The sequence below is a fragment of the Electrona antarctica genome (assembly GCF_951216825.1).
Source record: "Electrona antarctica genome assembly, chromosome: 1".
In the NCBI taxonomy this organism is placed as follows: Eukaryota; Metazoa; Chordata; class Actinopteri; order Myctophiformes; family Myctophidae; genus Electrona; species Electrona antarctica.
This window is the reverse complement of record NC_136806.1, coordinates 42,642,767-42,649,629: the sequence shown is the minus strand read 5'-3', so window position 1 is coordinate 42,649,629 and position 6,863 is coordinate 42,642,767.

Below are 6,863 nucleotides of genomic sequence, written 5' to 3'. Positions count from 1 at the left end.
ATATTGCTGATTATGTTTCACACCACCAGCACCACAGAGACTATCATTTCAAAGTTGTGAACAGTTTAGAATAAACGGTACATAAAATTGTTACGACCCCTAGACATAATTATGAAACTAGAAAAAGTGCCCTTCTGGGCACAGGTCTCCACCAGGAGGATAGGAGTGTGTGTGATGTTTGGCAAAATGTTTAGGAGTAATATAAACATGTTTTGTGTGTGTGTGTGTGTGTGTGTGTGTGTGTGTGTGTGTGTGTGTGTCACGACTTGGCCTGTTGTAGCGTCACCATGACGCTGATTTGAAAATTGTCAAGTGGCATTTCTTCCTCAGCCTAGACTAGAGGGAATATGCATGCACAGTTTCACCGCAATCGGATACTGCGTTGAGGAGTTGTGGCGATTTGTACAAAACGGGTACAAAGCGGACTACTCTCGATCGTAGCCAATCAGGATGGATTATGAGAAATTTCACGGAAATCACACAATGTGTTCATGATTTGCGGCATTTTGTTTGAATCTGAGCACTCCTGCGAACTTTGGAAGCCAATATTAGCCAATCAAGATGGAGTCTGAAAAATCTGAAAGACCCGTTTCGTTGAATGGCTCTAGAGAGACTGTGTACCAATTTGCGTGATGTTTGGACAGAAACTGTACTGTGTACGGTCTAAAAGATTTTTTTTGCACAAAGCGGCCTCCTGGTGGCGCTATGAGAGGCCAATGTGAAAACCTTGGGGCAGAGGTTCAGCTGTGGCATTCAGGGAGAGTGTGTGCAGACTGCAGAGTATGGCTGTGATCAAGCCAACGTTGCCGGTGATGAGCTGGCCACAGACGGCCGGACACACACACACGGACACACGCACACACACACACACACACACACACACACACACACACACACACACACACACACACACACACACACACACACACACATACGCAAAACATACTATCTCCCCATGCCTTCGGCCTGGTGGAGACAATGAACATTATGAACACTGTGTTTAATATACCTTCAGACTGTACTCTCATGCATCAGTTCCAGCCCTAGAATATCCCGAGACAGTGAGTGAAGTTCATACACAGTGAAAGAGGGAAACAAGTTTGTATGAATAACTTATAGCAACCCAGATGAGACAGACAGACCCAGACATGTGTCTGTCTACTGTATGTGCAAAAAACATACAAATCTGTCAGCTTGTCAAGCTTTTTTTTACAGGAACGTCGCATGAGCACCTGTAAAACTCAGTTTCTTTTGCCCTCTCTCTCTGTCTTTCTCACAAATTACCTGTCTTGCATTGTAGAGGGAGAAGCATGTTTTCCTCTTAGGTCATTTATTGTCTCCACCAGGCCGAAGGCATGGGGAGAGAGTATGTTTTGCACTCCGTCCGTGTGTGAGTGTGTGTGTGTGTGTGTGTGTGTGTGTGTGTGTGTGCGCGTCCGCCCGTCTGTTAACAGCTAATCTCCGGCACCGTTAACCCGATCGATGGCAACAATGAACCTCTGCCCCAAATTGTCCAGAAGGGCCTTTCATGGACTTTTCTACTAGGCTGAGGAATATATCCCACCCTTTTCACATTGGCCTGTTATAGCGCCACCAACAGGTGGATTTTTGGAACAAAATGCCTCAAATCATCAAATATTTTCACATTGGCCTATTATAGCGCCACCAGGAGGCCTGGCCTGCCCTGGTGGAAACCTGTGCTCCGAGGGACACTTTATCTAGTTGATTGATGTTTTCCTGAGTGAAATGCGATATGCTACAGTATCTTGTTTAGCCCATTTGTATGTTTTTTAATTGTTGTGTAATTGTTTTTAACAGCTGTATGTTAATCATATTCTCATACTTCATGTTGATTTTAATTCAACAGTTTATTTTCTTTGAGATTCGCTGCAGAGAGGAAGGCTCTGAGTTTTTCATCTCTGATTGATTACACACAGGGAGAGACCAACATTTTCCTTCCAATTTAAATAAGGTTGCACTGAGCCAAGTCTCCTCATCTGATCTGAATGGGACTCCAATAAAACAAATTCGTGAGACAGCTTCACAAGGAGACGTTCCCAAACCGACCTTTTGTCTTGGTCCTGACAGCCCACAACTGTTATTTTAGCCTTTCCAGTTGACTTTCCATTCATTTTATATTAACATTACCAAGGACCAAAGCTGGTGAGCCTGACCGCGTGGAGCATTAATTTAGCCCATGACAGATATTTGGTACAGTTGGGTGCCACCGATATTGTCCCTTATCATTTGACCCATTTAGGCCTGACCTCAAAATTTTAAAAAATCCTTCTAAATCCTCCAGTTTTCTGAAATAAATATTTTCACGATTTTTCAAAAATAGCAGACCTACAAGCTCGTAGCGCGCCACTCGGTGGCGCGCTATGAGCTTGTAGATCTGCTATTTTTCAATAGCTAAATTATAACATAATGTTTAAAACACCAAAAGGGGTTCCCGCCCAAAATGGGTTAACTGTCCTTTTGCGCAGATCACGCAAACCTCAGCAAAAAGAAAAGGACAATATCGATGGCCTCCAACTGTATATGTTTCTCCTGCCTAATGCTGTAGGCTGAATGTGTTTCATTCCAACAAATTAACAATCTCCTCGAGTCCTCACATTAATATCTGAATTTCATCCAGTTTGAGAAACAAATAGCTATTATAAATATACAGTTTAATTTATCTTGAAGATAATGACTGAGTTTAACACTGCATCTGAAAGACGTGGACAGTAGCAGTTAATAACAGTACACACATTCACAACATATACACTAGTCTCAGATTTGTTCAGGTAGCTGGAAATTCATATTGAACATGTACTGTTCACAAAAATGTTATTACAGAATAATAATATAATATATATAGTTTCGAAAAATTTAATGTCTTCATGCTGTGGTAAATGGTCCAGAGTGGCTTGCCTTGGCTTAATACATTCTTGGAGGGGTTAAGTGAGATGTGATCGCCATCTAGTGGCCGGCCAATGACAATCAGTGTTATTATCAGTTTAACATAGCAAGTTACCTTGACAAAAATCTATGTTTAAACAAACATTCATGCCAGGTAGGTACATATGAAGCTTAAATGACTATTCATCCAGTCCTGTTCACTCTGCTAAATACTATCATTTTGGCATAGACACTGTGGAATTTGGAATTCACTAGTACAGTGGTTCTCAAAGTGGGGTCTGAGGCGTTTTAGAGCTTGTAGAAATGGAAGGTTGCATGTAAAACGAATATCGTTTTTAACACACACACACACACACACACACACACACACACACACACACACACACACACACACACACACACACACACACACACACACACACACACACACACACACACACACACACACACACACACACACACACACACACACACACACACACACACACAATATGTAAGACTTACTTTGCATGTGTGGAATCGTAAAATATAGTCCATATGGCCATAATGCTATATTCTGTCAATAACTACACTATACATTTTGGTACTACAGGTTGAGTGGAGCCACACTGTCTGGTCAGAATAGTTTGGAGTTTGAGAAGCAAACACATAGGAGTTCTCATGAAGTACCCTGGGGTTAAGCTTTTGTTCTATACTGCTTGAAGCTGGTCACAGGTGTGAATCAAAACACACAGCTGTCTGCTAACCAAATGGCTATGTAAATCTTCACTCCACCCTTCCTGTATTCTAAGTGTATATTTGGTCTCATGTTTTCAGTGTAAAGTTCATCAGTGTTAGCTGGCTGGTCACCACGGTCAGTCTGCTGGGAGCTCCCGCGGGTCAGGGCCGCGGGAAGCTCTCTCCCTTTGTCTTTGGTTTGAAATAAATGGTCAACATGGATCTTCAGTTCATCTCTCTGCCTGTTCTTCCTCCGATCCGATCTGATGCTTTGACGAGGTTTTTCACTACTCTACAGTTTTCTCTACTTTAGTGAGTTTAGGGTTAATTGGGTGTGAAAATACACGACATAGATGGATGCCTTGGAAACCCGGTCCTGTTGGTTGGGGATTGATTTTCCTGGCCATAGGATACCACACATGCATTTCCAAACAAGTATGCAGATAGCATTACTGGTTTTGACATGTGAATCTCTTCTCTGCACAGAGAAGATTACACAGAGTAGTGTGGACTGCAGAGAGGGTGAAGTGCATGTAGAGAGTGACATCTAGTGGGCAAAGACTGAATGTTGTCTGTACTGTTGTTTTGGCACTACGTTTTATGCATATTTCATTTGGCCATACCTTAATACATATTTGCTTGATTTGTATTTCTGTTATTTTTGAGTGGTGCAACCACTCCTATAGACAGCTATGTGTGTCCCTGGGTCTGTCCCTGGGTCTGTCCCTGGGTCTGTCCGAGCACGAAAATAGCGTTATAGAGTTTGTTCACCACCAAGTATCACCTAACACACAGACACAGACACACACATGCCAGGGAGGAGGGCTTGTACAGTAGAGTAGAGTAGAGTAGAGTAGAGTAGAGTAGTGTATACAATACATCCACCCTGTTACAATTCACAAACTAGTATACGTATACTGACTGTACCCTGTCACAAGTTCACCACCTAGTATACGTAAACTGACTGTACCCTGTCACAAGTTCACCACCTAGTATACGTAAACTGACTGTACCCTGTCACAAGTTCACCACCTAGTATACGTAAACTGACTGTACCCTGTCACAAGTTCACCACCTAGTATACGTAAACTGACTGTATCCTGTCACAAGTTCACCACCTAGTATACGTAAACTGACTGTACCCTGTCACAAGTTCACCACCTAGTATACGTAAACTGACTGTACCCTGTCACAAGTTCACCACCTAGTATACGTAAACTGACTGTACCCTGTCACAAGTTCACCACCTAGTATACGTAAACTGACTGTACCCTGTCACAAGTTCACCACCTAGTATACGTATACCGACTGTATCCTGTCACAAGTTCACCACCTAGTATACGTAAACTGACTGTACCCTGTCACAAGTTCACCACCTAGTATACGTAAACTGCACCCTCATGTCACAACTTCAACACCACAACACAACCCGAAGTCCGAACCCAATATACACAGCCTAGTATACAGTACATATACTGTACTCACAACTCACTACACCTTCAACATCAGCAACAATACAACACAGCCTATTACACATAGTGTACTGTCCGTGACACAGCTTACTACCTTCAACAACAGACAACACAACACAATGTAGATTCACATCAGCCTTCAATTCCAGAGACAGACCAGCAGCCAGCAACAGCAGCCGCAAAGGAAAAAAAACTTACGCTGAGATGTCTTCTTGGTTTCATCAGTTGTTGTAAGTGATGGCCAGGGTCAAACTTTGGATCTCATGGACTAATCCCATTGATTGTATAGAGTAGACTCCCTCTCTCAAGGTCATCCTCTGATGAGTCCTCCAGTGGCATCTCCAGGTGTGGGACATCCTCGTGATCATTGCCCATGCTGGCCTGGGTTCCGTCCCATATAGCACAGGTTCTGCTGGCTGAGAGCTCCAAGTGCTTGTTGTAACGTGTTCATCCTGGTTGCAGTGGTTGGTGTTGTTTAGTGCTGCACATAACATTCTGGTGTAGCACCAATGGCACTTGTATATCTCTCTAGGCTATAGGGTCCAGCATTCACAGCCATATAGAACAGGTGCTACAGTCGCTGAGAAGTTTAGCTTACTCTGATGTATTGACCGGGTATTTCAAGTAAATTACTTATTTCAGTGATAACCTCGGTTTATTGGCATTCATCACCAAGACCAACCTTGGCACACTGTGTCTCCACTCTGGTCAGGAGTCTGTGCCTGCTCCACATGGTCAGATAGCAAGTAGGCAGGTGTCATCTGCATAGTCTGGTAAGAGACAGTACAGAAGGGAGTCATCTCTAGTCATCTCCACTGATGGCCTTCCTAATTGCATATTACATAGTCCAGGACTATGTAATAGTGGGGGGTGTCCCACAACACCCCTGCCGGGAAGTCAAACTCCTCACTGTTGTGAAATAAAGAAAGAAAGAAAGAAAGACAGAAAGAAAGAAAGATTACTGAACAGTCTGCCATAACGGTATAGAATTGCACGAACAAAGGAAAGTGATGGTTTCTTTCATGCAGGTTTTTTTTATGCAAGGGTCTACACTAGAAATCTGCAATTCTGCAAAAATAAATAAATAGACGATCTACATTCTACAAGCTCACAAGCTGATGCGTTATGAGCTTGTATATCGGCTATTTTCGGCAAAGACATTTGTATGTATTGCTGTATACGGAAAACAAAGTGCGAACCAAGTATAGAGCCCTGGGGGACCAGGGACAAATTGGCCATTGGGCCAGTGGGGCCGTGGCCCAGGGGCCCTTGGCTCTCAGGGGCCCTTCAGGGAAATTGGACCGCGCTGCCCTTCATTGGCCATTGATTTTGTTCAATTTAGGTAAAAAATATGATTAAAAACACGGAAAAAGTTGCGTGGACATGCGTGCGCTATGGGGGCCCTGCAAAAATTACCGGCCCAGGTGCCCTTGTGGGGGTTAATCCGTCCCTGTGGGGGACCCATTTAACTATGTAGAGTTGAATTGTTGAGCTACTGTACTTCCGTTTCCACTAGATGTGTTAACCTATGTGTGTGACCATGAGTAACAGTAAAAGTGGCGCTGTTGTGCCAGAAACAGAGAGAGAGAGATAGTGCTGCACTGTTGCCGGCTAATGAGAGAGAGAGGGGGGGGGGGGGGGGGGGGAGGAGAGGGGAGTTGCACCACTCAGTTCACACGGGTGTGATTTTTTTTAATAATATGATGAATCTAGAGTTGCAATACCCTCTATTGACTAGTCCCCATTCAACCAATTTGCTTTTGCGATCTG